At 41.7% G+C, this 15,286-nt stretch overlaps 1 protein-coding gene across 1 annotated transcript in view; it reads right to left on the bottom strand.

Moving 5' to 3' along the window:
- The window catches only part of YES1 (YES proto-oncogene 1, Src family tyrosine kinase), a 99,860-nt gene extending 95,005 nt beyond the window's left edge, over window positions 1–4,855 (bottom strand). The window contains exon 1 of the mRNA XM_060028755.1: window positions 4,835–4,855. The gene's annotated coding sequence lies outside the window, so the exon portion shown is untranslated. The remainder of the gene's footprint in view (window positions 1–4,834) is intronic.
- Window positions 4,856–15,286: the final 10,431 nt, after the last annotated feature.

Below are 15,286 nucleotides of genomic sequence, written 5' to 3'. Positions count from 1 at the left end.
TTTGTTGAAATTATAATTTTGACAAGATGATAAAATAATTAGAATGACCCCAAGTCTGCCACTCTGATGGTGTAGTTATTTGGTTATCATTGCATAATTTTCTCCTGCTAGTTCATCCCCCAAATTGCTTTTCCAAAACCCCAACATAAACAGCTACCTGGTAGTTTTGAGTTCGAGGACCATGTCTTTCACGTTATATGCCCTCTTACAGTACCCAGAATCGTGCCCTGCATGCAGAAGGTGCTTAATATGTGCTTGAGCAATGAATACATAAATGAAGTTCTTTTGGAAGAGACCTGGGAATAATTCTTTTGTTAGAAGTAAAGATGAATAGATACCTCAACGCTGGGACGTCAAGAATGACAGTCCCGTGCAGAAGTGGAAAGAAGCAGCAGACAGCACGGGAAAATGCAGTAGAGGCAGCACAGAAATGAAGCCCAAGGAAATGAAGGCAAACTGGGACCCGGAAACTAAAGATAGGGGCAAGTCAGGGAAGGGGATGATGTCATCAGAACAACAACAGAGGAAGATAGTTTTGGCAGCAGCTTTTGAATAGACGTTGAAGAAAAAAAATGAGAGAGAGGGGAAAAAGGAAACGGGAAAAGGAAGTCTGCTCAGCACGCAGGATGACATTGTGGTGGGAGGAGAGCTTCCTGTCACAGCTTGATGTTTGCAACATCTGGTCACCTCTTATAACAAGGAAACTTTAGAAACTGGAGCCTTCTCAAGCAACCAGGTTAGAATATGTACGGATTCCACGGCCGTTAACAGTGCTGGCAGACAGGCATATCCGAAGAAAGAAAAAAATATAGACGGAAGACAATTGAGTCTCTTACACTGAGAACACTCCCACTAGTTTTCCAATGTAAGTATTCATATTTGGAAAAGTATATGCTTTACGTGTTTTGGGAATTTATTAGTTTTTTTTTTTTTTTAATTTATTTATTTATTTTTGGCTGTGTTGGGTCTTCATTTCTGTGCGAGGGCTTTCTCTGGTTGTGGCAAGCGGGGGCCCCTCTTCATTGCGGTGCACAGGCCTCTCACTGTGGCGGCCTCTCCTGCTGCGGAGCACAGGCTCCAGACATGCAGGCTCAGTAATTGTGGCTCACGGGCCCAGTTGCTCCGCGGCATGTGGGATCTTCCCAGACCAGGGCTCGAACCCATATCCCCTGCACTGGCAGGCAGACTCTCAACCACTGCGCCACCAGGGAAGCCCTATTAGTTTTGTATTAAAATTAAAGTGTTGAAATTTTCTCTTAATTCAATGATCTCAAATGGCAAAATGTAGCTAAGAAATTTGCAAAGAAAACAGTTGTTTCCAAAGCTAATGATTTTCATGACCCATTTTTCTGTCGCACTGTTTAATTTTTGCGAGATTCCATACCTTGCTTCATTTACACTATTGGCCAGTTTTCCACAACGCAATTGTGCCCTCTAGCGTTTCTTAGTATTTAACGATGGCTACTTTGGAGTTTTAGAAAGTGGTCAGAGGTAGAACTGACTTGATGAGTAGGGAAAATAGTAAGGATTTCCACCTTATCATTTGTATCAGTCAGTAGAAGTGTGGCTATGTTATGGTAACAAATAAACCCCCGAATTTCAGTGGCTAAAAACACAATTTTTTTTCCTCACGGAAGGTCCAATGCAGGCTGGCCAGGCCTGTCTACAAGCAGCATCTTGAGAATCCAGGCTTCCTGATCTTGTGAACTCTGCCACCGTGTCAACTGCCAGACTCAACAGGACAGGGAAACAGATGGAGGGGGCCCACTGGCTTTCACCTGCTCCATCTTGGAAGGGACACATGTCACCCTGCTACTTTCCAGTGGCCAGAACTAGTCCCCAGCCCAATGGCAAGGTGGCCTGGAGGGTGGGAGAGGCAAATGGAGGTTCTGGGAGCACCAATGGCCTCTGATAAAGCTTCTACAAGAGCAGCTAGGGGACTTCCCTGGAGGTCCAGTGGTTAAGACTCTGCACTTCCACGGCAGGGGGCGCAGGTTCGATCCTTGCTCAGGGAACTAAGATCTCACATGCCACGTGGCACAGCCAAAAAAAAAAAAAAAAAAAAAATTTTTGATTTGAAGTTTTCCATTAGGAAATTATTCTATCAAAAAGAGAATAACAAGAGCAATTTTGATGTTCACAATTCTTCATTTTTGACACTCAAAATTAAATATCCCCATTTGTATAATGGCAGAAGTGTAGCAACAGACTTTTATATTACAATTTCTGTTCTGATTGACTTTTGTATAAAATAAAATGTCCTTTGCTCCTTTATTCTTTGAGAGAACTATCTTCCTTCTCCTGCATCTCTTCCTTGGATGTTTAAGTTATGATTTTTATTGTAATTACCTCTTTCCAACTTTAATTGGATATACTGGAAAGCTGTTCCCCAAACTGTTGTCCTTACTGACATCCCATCTTGGAGACGTATATTGCATTTATTTATGAAATTTTACAAATTTTATCTATTACTAGGAAAAATATATTTAAGGAAACTTTATAGTTATTTATTAAGTATTGAGCTTGATGGCTCTTCTTTTGATTTTTTTTATTGTGGTAAAATATATATAACCAAAATTTACCACTTTAACCATTTGTAAGTGTCTAGTTCAGAGGCACTAAGTACATTCACTTTGTTGTGCAATCATCACCACTATTTATCTCTGGAACTTTTTCATCATTCTGAACTCACACTGTACCCATTAAAAACTAGCTCCCCATTCCCTCCTACCCCCCAGCCCCTGGCAACCAGCATTCTACTTTCTGTTTCTATGAATTTGACTACTTTGGGTACCTCATATAAGTGGAATCATACAATATTTGTCATTCTGTGTCTGGCTTATTTCACTTAGCATGTTTTCAAGATTCAGCCATGTTGTACCATGTATTAGTACTTCATTCCTTTTTAAGGCTGAATAGTATCTCATTGTATGTTTATACATTTTGTTTATCCATTCATAATGGCTCATCTTTGACAATATCACATTAATTTTGTTTAGTCAGTAAATCATTAATACATCTTTTGAGAGTCTTCTATAATCTCTAGCACATCTTGATTAGAGAGACGTAAAACTGTTCAACCCTTAGTCATCTGTGTCCTCTTAGACTGTATATCTGAAATATCTTGCTATTTCTACCTTTTGTTAGGTCTTCTGGCAAGGCTCCACTTTTCAAAGGAAGTTTTCTTCTGGGGATAATCAACCGTAGTGTTTGGCTTCTAGTATGAGCATGTTCCATCATTAAGCTTTTCCTTTTCCACTTCAGTATTTAAGAGACAAGTTTTTCAAGTTATCTTAAATATGGAGATGCTGTAGAGTGACAGATACTTCATCTCTGGCTTCATCATATTTCTAAAAGTCTTTGTCATAATTCTAGTTTTATAATTTTATTGTTAATAATATTATTAACCCTCATAGAATAATAATAGCTACTAGGCACTGTTCTAAGTACCTGATACACACAGGACATGATGATACTGGCTTCTGAAATAGAAAATACAGGAGGAAAAGCAGGGTGGAAAGAGGGAAAATGATAACTCAAGTTTTGGACGTGTTGGCTTTGAGATGCTGGAGGAAAGTCGGTGTCTTGTGTAAGAGAGCAGGCGGGAGATGTGAATTTGTATCAGGACTCAGGAGCACTGCTGGGGCTGGAGGGGGATTTAGGAACGAATAATATGTAGGGAAGAGCTGCAGCTGTGGAACAAATGAGATTTCTAAGGGAGAGAGAGAATGCAGAGGGTCCACTTAGCCCAGCAGCAGCCAGGAGCTGAGCCGGATTGATGAGCAGGAATTAGCCAGGCAGGAAGGGTGATGGTCTGAAGCCTGCATGGCCCCTGGTGGCTCTGTTCTACTTTCCGTCTCCATGAATCTGACTACTTGGGTACTTCATATAAGTGGAATCGTGCATATTTACCATGGGAGCAGGGAGCAGTGGTCGCAGCCAAACCACCCGAGGAGTTTGCAAAACTACTCCAGAGCCAGAGATTCTGAGTCACGGGGTCTGAGATAGGCTTCAAAAAAACCAAGTGAGAACATTGTTGTGGAAGAAGACCAGAGGAGGACAGTGTCCTGTAAGCTCAAGGAGGTGAGGCTGCAGGGAGGGGACAACGGTGACAAAGAAGGGAGAGGAACGGGGCACCCACGGGGTCTGACAAACCAGGCTTATCAGGAGCTTCAGTGGGGCAGTTTCCATAGAGGGATGAGGGGAGAATAATTGTCCTCTGGGACACTGAGAGACACCGGGATCAGAATTACCAGTAGAAAGAGAAGGATTCAAGGCTGGGGGGAGATGCAGATAATGATGAGGTAGAAGGGATGGAAATGGAGGGACTGGATGCCTGGTAGCTTGGGTTTTCTAAGAGAAGCTGCAGGCACATTCACTGGAGGCCACCGCTGGGTGTGTTAAGCCATGGGGATAACACAGGCTTGAGGCTCAAACTGCAGCTCTGCCATTTCCCCACTCGGAGATCTCTGTGCCTCAGGCTTCTCATCTGTAAAATGGGGATTTAATTTAATTTGTTTATTTTAAAATGGGGATTCTAAATACTCTTTTCTGCCCTATAGGACCGCTGTGAAGGTTATGATGAGTTAGTACATGTAATACTCTTAGGACAGCACCTGGAGGACTCAGGTGTGTTCTGTGCTGTGGAGGCAGAGACTGGTGGCTGGGTGTCCTCGGAGGGGATTAGAAAAAGAAACATCCAGAGGAGAGAGGTTGTTTTGGTTTGAAAACCACTGCCCTTTGGTGGAATGAATTTGGGATTGACAGTGTTGACACAAGGACTTTTATCCTGCCTTTGGCACAATATCGCTGTGGTTTGGGTCGGGTCCCTTACCTTCTTTGGGTGGCAGTTTTCTCCTTGGTGAAACGCGTGGGCTGCTCTCTGGCACCCCTGGTTCAGGCTCGCGGAGTGTGGGATTCCCAGCACAGCCGCGCAGCGCCTTTCGAGGTTCGCGGGTGCCACCCTGTGGTAGAAACGGATAGTGTTGTCAACAGGCTCCGCAAGGCTGAAGACCCAGCGACCCAGCTTTCTAGATGGGTTTTTATTATGTACAGAAAAATCTCTCCAGGGACAAGGGACCGTATCCAGGGTGGCAGTGCTCTCTTATTAGCATAAATGGAGCATGAGTTGGACATGGCACAGTAGCCAGAATTTCATTATGGCCATGATGAATAACTTAACACACGTGAATAATTTATAGCGTGCTCAGCCCATTGGAGCAAGAGGGTCAATAACACTAGCTAAAACTTGGAATCTGTTTACTTCAGTGCATTTTTTCGTTGTTGAAACAGTGACCTTGAAAATGACCCCATCTCAATAGTTAGGCCTATCTCACGAGTTTCCCAGTAGAGTTGTAAATCTGCTCTGTGTGTGTCCCGGCATTCTGTCCCGGCATTTGTTGAGCTGAGAGAAGTCAAGGTCACTCTGCCATGAGCCCCAGCAGCCTCTTCTGTCTCTAAAGGATTTTTAAATGACTGATTAGTAATACTGGAGAACCAGTTGTATGATTCAGAAAGGTTACTGAGACAAAAGCTTCTGGGAATGGCCTTGGCTTATGAATTCCCTGCCATGGGCAGAGAGAGTGTCTCTGTCAGGAAGGCTGTCAGGAAACAAATATAATAAAACGATAATAGACCGGAGGGAGGTTCTCTGTCATTTTGCAAATTTTTGAACCCTGGAAGCACAAGAGCCATGCCTCTGGCTTGGGACTGCATATATCTGCTCCCTAGGTTTAATCCCACTTTTTTTTCCCCCAGCAAAACTTCAGACTGAAATTTTACCATCCAAAGAGCTAGCTTCAAAAGTTGCTCAGGGGACTTCCCTGGTGGCGCAGTGGATAAGACTCTGCGCTCCCAATGCAGGGGGCCTGGGTTCTATCCCTGGACAGGGATCTAGATTCCACATGCATGATGCAACTAAGGAGCTTGCGTGCCACAACTAATGAGCCCATGTGCTGCTGCTAAGGAGCCCTGGATCCACAACTAAGGAGCCTGCCTGCCACAACTAAGACCTAGTGCAACCAAATAAATAAATAAATATATATTTTTTAATTGCTCAGAATATCTCCTGTTCCTTTATATTGGGTTGGCCAAAAAGTTCGTTCGGGGTTTTCCGTAACATCGTGAGGAAACGAACTTTTTGGCCAACCCAATATTTGGGTCATTTTATTCCCGCTATAAAGAAATTTGTGGATTAAAAACTATTGCATCCTGGGAATTCCCTGGTGGCCAAGTGGTTAGGATTCTAAGCTTTCACTGCTGTGGCCTGGGTTCAATCCCTGGTCGTGGAACTGAGATCCTGCAAGTGGTGCGGTATGGCCAAAACAAACAAACAAAACCCCTCATCCCCCACCAAACCGGATAGTATCCAAAAATTGTTACAGGACGATATCAAATCAATCACCCACTTTTGTAGTTCCATACGTCAATCCTGTCAACCTACCCTTTAATTCCTTGTCCCTCAGTCTCAGATCTAACTTCCCAGGCAAATGTAGTACACCCTGAGAAATTTAAACTCTCTACTCCCATCTGTAAAAGGTTAGGATATTTATACTCATTCATATTTCCTTCTCATTTCACAACAAAAGGTGTGCACCCTCCACTCGTGTTCTGGGTCCTATGACCTCTTACCTCCTACCTATACATCAACTATCATCGTCTTCTGTATTTTCAGCTTCTCCTCAGCATATAATCATGTGTAAGTGATTCGCATCTTTAAACAAAGATGCAAACTTGATCCTATTCTCCACTTCAGTTACTGTCTTGGGTCTCTGCTCCTGGTCTGAGCCGACCTTCTTAACAGGGCAGGTATGTTATCTTTCTGCATTTCCACGTATGAGAATAATTCCTCAGACAGTCATAAGGCTTCCAACTCAGCCATGATAGTGAAGCTACTCTGCTAAAATGACCATGGCCAGATTCAGTGGTTGCTTTTCTGAGCCCTCTTACATACTCACATGTAATGATGGCAGAACAACCAGATCCTCACGCTGTGATTTCCTTTCCGGAACAACCTGAGATCATTTTCTCTACTAATTACATGTCTCAAAGGGGTGATCTGATATTTCTAATGACATTTCATTCATGAAGGTCAGAGGGTCACATGTTAGTTACTGGGCTAGATGTCAAAATATAGAATTCAGCACTGGTTTCCACTCTCTGGTTTACAGTAAATTCTGTACATCATGTGCCCACTTAATATCAAAATGTCTGTCATCTTTCATAAGGATACAAGGACAATAAAAGTTAAAGCACTTATTTAAAAAAACCCATTTCACACCGCTGACCACCTTCATCTTTTAACTCTCTCCTCCTGGCTTCAGTGACACCAGACTCTTCTTTTTCCTCTTTAGAAATTCCTTCTCAGTTTCTTTTTTAGGCTTATGGGTGTGTGTGTGTGTGTGTGTGTGTGTGTGCACGCGATGCTTATGATTTATCAACCCCCTATTAAATGCACACATTATCTCATTTAATCCTCAAACAACCTTATAAGGTAGGTGTTTTTAATCTCCATTTTATGTGAGGAAGCCAAGACTCAGCGAGGTTAAATAACTCTGAGTAACATAATCAAACCCAGGGTCATCTGTCTTGAGGTTAAGTTCTTACCCTCTGATGTTATAGCGCCGCTTCAACTTTAACACACCTGAAGGCCATCACACGTGCTATTCTCTTTTACTGCAATGTTCTTACCGCATTTGTCTCCTTCACATACTTCATGCCTCAGCCTAATTGCCATCTCTTCAGAGGAACTTTCCTGATCATCTGATCTGTAGAAGTCTTTCTCTCTTTAGTTTTTCTCCATCACACCATCCTCTATAATTATTTTGGGTTTGTTTGGTTATTGTCTGACTGCCCCCCTAAGAAATAAGGTCATTGAAGTCAAGTCACTTGTCCAGGGTCACCATGAACATTTGCACAGGTTGTGCACTGTATAAGGATGCCTAGTTGAGGTAAGTGAATGGGCTAAAATCTGCCTTTACTTACCCACCAGACGGGTTGTCTTAAAAAAAAATTGTCCAAAGGTATCATCCAGGCTGGCAGTGGATGTGATTTTGCCTATCTTGTTCAATAGTTTATATCCAGAGCCTAGAACAGTGACTGGTGTGTATTGGACTTTCATAAAATATTTAGTGAATGGAAGGGAGTAATGTAGCTGCAGGACTGGTTTATACTAGAAAACAACCAACGAGTCCTTAATAAATAAAAAGTCTTCCAATGAGTTTCATTATACGTAGAGTAAAATCAAAATTCTTTTTTTTTTTTTTTTGGCTGTGCCGCAAGGCATGTGGGATATTAGCTGCCCGACCAGGGATTGAACACTTGCCCCCTGCAGTGGAAGTTTGGAGTCTTAACCACTGGATCGCCAGGGAAGTCCCCAAATCAAAATTCTTTGCATGGCCCATTGCATAGCACCCTTCTCCTGATTGTGATGAAAAATTGCAGTAGTTCTAACCTACTTCACAAAAGAACCTTCCAGGTATCTTTTGATAATCAAATTCATGATAAGTCCAGAGCCCACACATAACACAAGGAAAGCTGTTTCCTGCTATATTTCAACTTGCATGAAGGGATAGTCTGTATTTCTTTTTCTTTATTTCTTTTTGGCCACACCGCGAGGCATGTGGTTTTTTAGTTCCCTGACCAGGGATGGAACCTGTGCCCCCTGCAGTGAGAGCACAGAGTCTTAACCAGTGGACTGCCAGGAAGTCCCAATATTCTGTATCTTAGAAGTCAGTTGAAGATGCCTTGAACACTTGCATTTTCTCCCTATTATAGGATGGCTTTTGATGGGACTCTTCACCAAAAAACTACCTAGTAACATTAGTTCACTCAGGTCTCGTGATTCCAATCAAATTTCCCTGCGAATGTTTCCTTGTCCATTTTTATTAGAATAGCCACTTACATGGGAATTCTGTACCAATTCTGGAATTTCTTTGACCCTTTCTTTGATAGCTATCTCGAACCACTTGGACCCTCACGGTACGTAATTCCTCCTTAGACGTCCACTTTAGCTTTCTCTTTGCGGATGACCCAGCTCTTTTACTAGATTCATCCTCATTGAATTCCATTCCAGCAGTCACATAACCATCTGCTTCTGTCTGACTTTTTACTGTGTTCTTGCCCTTATCCATTTTTACAAGGGTTGCCCACCAGTGCAGGGGAGACTGATCCCAGTGGTAATAGTAATTCAGCAACTGTGGAATCACCTCCCTTCAAGCTCCCTGGGCAGATGAGGTTTTTTTCTGATTCTGAAGGTGACTGGGAATTCATTGCCTGATGACTAACTTCCTCTTTTGTAATGTGATAGGTGGGGAAACAAGGCAAAAATCTCAACCTCTAAACTCCCTGTGAGGCTTTAATAAGATGTGTTTACAAAGGAACAATTTTAGAACACCAAACCAAGCCAAACAAAATCCCAGGGCCAAAGTTTTCGATTTTTCCTTGTTCATTCATCTGGAAAAGTAAATGGCAGCCGTGGTGTTTGGCGTGGCCAGGATGGCCTTAGTTAACATCAAGAACATGTGATTTCTCCTAGTCCGTATTTCCGGTTAGTCCTGCTTGAACATACACACGCCTCTTAAATGCTATGCATTTAGAGCTTCAGATCTGGAACAAATGTGATGACCTCCGAGGCCCTCATTGGCTTGCCTACTAACTTTAGGAAATTTGGGCACTGGCCCCCTCTAAGCCTCAACCACAGGAAGCGTGGGGTGGAGAGACCGCTTTCCTACGGCCCGTTACTCAGAATACTTGCTTGAACCAAATGGAAACCATCTGGCCAAGTGGATTTATTGTCATGAGCTAACAACACTGTATATTTTCATGTAGATTTAAAGGGCTAGGTTTCTGAAAAAATTTTAAAAATTGGCACTTTAATCCACTTAAGCCATTTGTTACTTATTTCAGTTTGCAGTAGATATTTTATTTTATATTTTTGGCCGTGGTGCGGGGCTTGTGAGATCTCAGTTCCCCGACCAGGGATTGAACCCGGGCCCTTGACAGTGAAATCACCAAGCTCTAACCGCTGGACCGCCAGGGAATTCCTGAGGTAGATATTGTAGATCAAATTAAAAGTGATCATTTTCCTTTTTAAGTATATTTGGCCCCTCAGTATTGCTGCTTTTCAAAAGTGTGTCTGACAATTCTCAACACAAATAGTAAGATGATGAAAAAAATGCTAAGAAGAAGTAGGCATCTTTCTAATCCCATGAGTAAATTTTCTACCCAAAGTGTTTCCGGCAGAGAATTCCATTTTATATAGTAACAACATTTTAGACAGCCTGGAAACAGCCTAGATTACCTGGTGTAATAATAACTATCAGTTATTAAGCATAGAATGCATGCTCTGCTAAATATATGTGCTAAGTCTTTTACATGAGCTATAGCTCATTTAATCCGTATACTGTGAATATAGGGTAGTTACCAGTTTTATTTTACAGATAAAGAAACTAAATTTGGAGGAACAGAGTAAATTGCGTCAGGCAAGATGGGTGAAAAGCAGGAAAGTGGGACCTGAACCAAGGTCTGTCTGACTCTAAACTCTGCCTGCCAAGTGCAAGAGCGATATAATTATGTTTATTTTTTCTGGGCTCAGAGCGGCCAGGGCATTAAAATAAATCCTAAACTTGTGAAATAATGACAGTTGCTTTGCAGATATGTTATATTGTGCAATTATCATGCTTATGTAAGGTGTGTATTATTGTGACCATTTCACAGATATGGAACTGAATCTCAGAGATAATTCATCACACAATTATTGATTGAATCACATGCAAACCCAGATTGGTCCTGGCTCACAAATCTCCTCCTGGGAGCTTGTTAGATGCAGAATCTCAGGGGCCCACCCCCTCCCTCACCTGTTGAATCAGAATCTGCATTTTATGAATTTGGTAAAGTTGCAGGATACAAAATTAATGCACAAAAATCTCTTGCATTCCTATACACTAATGATGAAAAATATGAAAGAGAAATTAAGGAAACACTCCCATTTACCACTGCAACAAAAAGAATAAAATACCTAGGAATAAACCTACCTAGGAAGATAAAAGACCTGTATGCAGAAAACTGACACTGATGAAAGAAATTAAAGACAAAACAAACAGGTGGAGAGATATACCATGTTTTGGACTGGAAGAATCAATATTGTGAAAATGACTATGCCCCCCAAAGTGATCTACAGATTCAATGCAATCCCCATCAAATTACCAATGGCATTTTTTACAGAACTAGAACAAAAAATCTTAAAATTTGTATGGAGACACAAAAGACCCTGAATAGCCAAAGCAGTCTTGAGGGAAAAAAACAGATCTGGAGGAATCAGACTCCCTGACTTCAGACTATACTACAAAGCTACAGTAATCAAGACAATATGGTACTGGCACAAAAACAGAAACATAGATCAATGGAACAGGATAGGAAGCCCAGAGATAAACCCATGCACCTATGGTCAACTATGACAAAGGAGGCAAGGATATACAATGGAGAAAAGATAGTCTCTTCAATAAGTGGTGCTGGGAAAACTGGACAGCTACATGTAAAAGAATGAAATTAGAACACTCCCTAATACCATACACAAAAATAAACTCAAAATGGATTACAGACCTAAATGTAAGACTGGACACTATAAAACTCTTAGAGGAAAACATAGGAAGAACACTCTTTGACATAAATCACAGCAAGATCTTTTTGATCTACCTCCTAGAGTAATGGAAATAAAAACAAAAATAAACAAATGGGACCTAATGAAACTCAAAAGCTTTTGCAAAGCAAAGGAAACTACAAACAAGACGAAAAGACAACCCTCAGAATGGGAGAAAATATTTGCAAACGAATCAACGGACAAAGGATTAATCTCCAAAATATATAAACAGCTCATGCAGCTCAATATTAAAAAAACAAACAACCCAATCAAAAAATGGGCAGAAGACTTAAATAGACATTTCTCCAAAGAGGACATACAAATGGCTAAGAAGCACATGAAAAGCTGCTCAACATCACTAATTATTAGAGAAGTGCAAATCAAAACTACAATGAGTATCACCTCATACCAGTTAGAATGGGCATCATCAGGAAACCTACAAACAACAAATGCTGGAGAGGGTGTGGAGAAAAGGGAACCCTCTTGCACTGTTGGTGGGAATGTAAATTGATACAGCCACTATGGAGAACAGTATGGAGGTTCCTTAAAAAACTAAAAATAGAATTATCATATGACCCAGCAATCCCGCTACTGGGCATATACCCAGAGAAAACCATAATTCAAAAAGACACATGCACCCCAGTGTTCACTGCAGCACTATTTACAATAGCCAGATCATGGAAGCAACCTAAATGCCCACCAACAGACAAATGGATAAAGAAGATGTGGTACATATATACAATGGAATATTACTCAGCCATAAAATGGAATGAAATTGGGTCATTTGTAGAGATGTGGATGGACCTAGAGACTGTCATACAGAATGAGGTGAGTCAGAAAGAGAAAAACAATATCGTATATTAACGCATATATGTGGAACCTAGAAAAATGGTACAGATGAACCGGTTTTCAGGGCAGAAATAAAGAGACAGATGTAGAGAACAAATGTATAGACACCAAGGGGGGAAAGTGGTGGGGGTGGTGGTGGGATGAATTGGACGATTGGGATTGACATGTATACACTGATGTGTATAAAATGGATGACTAATAAAAACCTGCTATATAAAAAAAAATAATATTTAAAAATTAAAAAAAAGGAAGAAGTAAACTATCCTTATTTACATGACATGATTCTTTACACAGAAAAGCTTATGTAAATCCAAAAAATAATTCCTAAGACTAATAAGTGAATTCAGCAAGGTCACAGAATATAAGATTAACATAAAAACCCAAATATACTAACAATGATCATGTAGAAGCTGAAATTAAAACAACACAATTTACAATTGCTCAAAAAATGTATATAAATCTAATAAAACAGAAATGGGACTAATATGATGAAAATCCTGATGAAAGAAATCAAAGATCTAAATAAGTAAGAGATGTACCATTCTCATGGGCTGAAAGACTCAACAAGGATGTCAATTCTTCCAAATTAATACAGTTCCTATCAAAATTCCAGCAAGACTTTTTCTTTGGTAGATAAGTTTATTCTAAAATTCACATGGAAAGGCAAAGGAACTAGAAGAGCTAAAAGAATATTGAAGTTCTTTTTCCTGTTATTTTTCTGACTCTATTAAGGAAATTTTATGTCTTGAATCTAGTAATTAAAAAAATCGGGGGCTTCCCTGGTGGTGCAGTGGTTGAGAGTCCGCCTGCCGATGCAGGGGACACGGGTTCGTGCCCCGGTCCGCGAAGATCCCACATGCCGTGGAGCGGCTGGGCCCGTGAGCCATGGCCGCTAAGCCTGTGCGTCCGGAGCCTGTGCTCCGCATCGGGAGAGGCCACAACAGTGAGAGGCCCGCGTACCGAAAAAAAAAAAAAAATTGGAATGTGAAAAAAAAAAAGAATCTGCATTTTAACAAGATTCCCAGGTGATTAGTGTGCCCGTTAACGTTTGGAATTAGATTACATAGAGATTTTGGAAGCTACTTGAGGTGTCCCTCCTCTGCCTCCCCCTGCCCCATTTTTTCTCCTTAATCTGTAAAAATAACCAAAAAAAAAATCTGTTTAGTCACTATCACTCACCAATACTTCATAAACATGGTCTCATTTAAGCCTCATAACAACTCCACAGTGTCAATACTATCATCCTCACTTACAGGTAAGGAAATTGAGTCTTGGGGAGAACAGAGTGCTAATGTAGGAACCGGAAAAGGTAATATAATTCCTCTCAGGTGAAATTAAGGTTCAAAATGGTATAAAATACTGCTTCTTTTGATTTTCCTTTTAACTAATGTTTAATAATAAAAAAGCTGAAAATTGGAGCTGTTTGTTGAGTACTCATAATTTACTAAGCACTACACTAAGTGCCTTACCTTATCTAAATATGTAAAACTATTATATAAATGGAATTTATTCTCTCTGACAAGTAGACAAATATCATGGAAGCATTTGACTTGTTTATCACAAACTAATGGGTTAAAAGAAGGAATGATAACTGTTGATTAACTGTTATCAGCAAGACCATCTGACCATCCGCCAGCGACTCAGTCAGGTGTGGGGTTCCCTCCAAGGGACATTTGGAACCATACGGCGGCCCTTTAAGGTTGTCACAATGCATGGGAGGTACAACAGGCATTTAGTGTCTTGGGATGAGGGATGCTAAATGCTCTGTCAAGTATGGATTCCAGCACAACCAAATATCATCCCACCCCAAATGCCACTGGTACTCTCCTTGAGGAATGGAGACCTTTACCACAGTTTTTGTGTTTATAAAACAAGACTCAACCTTGGAGAGAACTGTACTAATTATTTCCGTTCCCAAAGACTTAACACGTTCCGCTACCAAATCATTGTGATAAACCCACTAGGACACAGATATACTGAGAACCTGGGGGCTGTGAGGCCATCAGAAATGATTTAATGGTCAGAGGGACCACTTGGATAAATCTTTTCTCCACCTACCTAGACTTCCACCGCCTCTCTCAGACAGGAAACCTCCGCTTCCTCGCCACCCTGTCCGGTGTTGGAGAATAAGGCACACCCGGGTCCCACCCATTCCTGGGTAGAGGCGCGACCAGTTTGAGCGTGAGCCTCGGATCCCTCTGAGGCAGGTTTTCCTAGCGGGTGGGGCTACGTGCTTGAGCTCACCCTTCCTGCTTCACTTCCTACTGTAGGAGTTCCTGCCCGAGCCCCAGGCTAAAAGGTGAAGGTCAGGAGCCGGGCCAGGGGCAGCTGAAAGTGATGGATCTCGTGCTGTTTTGCAGGTTGCTCTGGCACCTGGAATGCAGGCGTTTCCAACTGGCCTTTCCTGGCTCCACAGTAGTTTCATCTACCCTTGGATTTGGAGGTGAAACGGGCAGCTATGTATGAGGAAAGCGGTCGGAAGCTGCACTCTACCCTCAGGCCTAAGCCTTTCTCCAGACCTGCTTTTAAGAGAATTTATGTTAACGGCTTGCTTAGCTATTAAAAAAGTGCCACTGTCTTTCCTTCTGTGTTCCTTCCCACTGCGCATGTTCGTCAGTGAGCCTGGGAAAGGAGCTGGGGGGAGGTGGAGGAGGGCTGCACAGAGGGGCAGCTGAACCTTGAGCATGTTCAGTCGCAGTAGTAGCTGCCATGTCCATGAAGTGCCTACGCTGTTCTCAGCACTTTTATTTACATTATTTTCTTTCCTCAAAACAACTCTGATAGGTCTTGTTCCTGATG

The sequence above is a fragment of the Delphinus delphis genome, chromosome 13 (genome assembly GCF_949987515.2).
Source record: "Delphinus delphis chromosome 13, mDelDel1.2, whole genome shotgun sequence".
NCBI lineage: Eukaryota > Metazoa > Chordata > Mammalia > Artiodactyla > Delphinidae > Delphinus > Delphinus delphis.
This window is presented reverse-complemented; position numbering and strand designations above follow the sequence as displayed.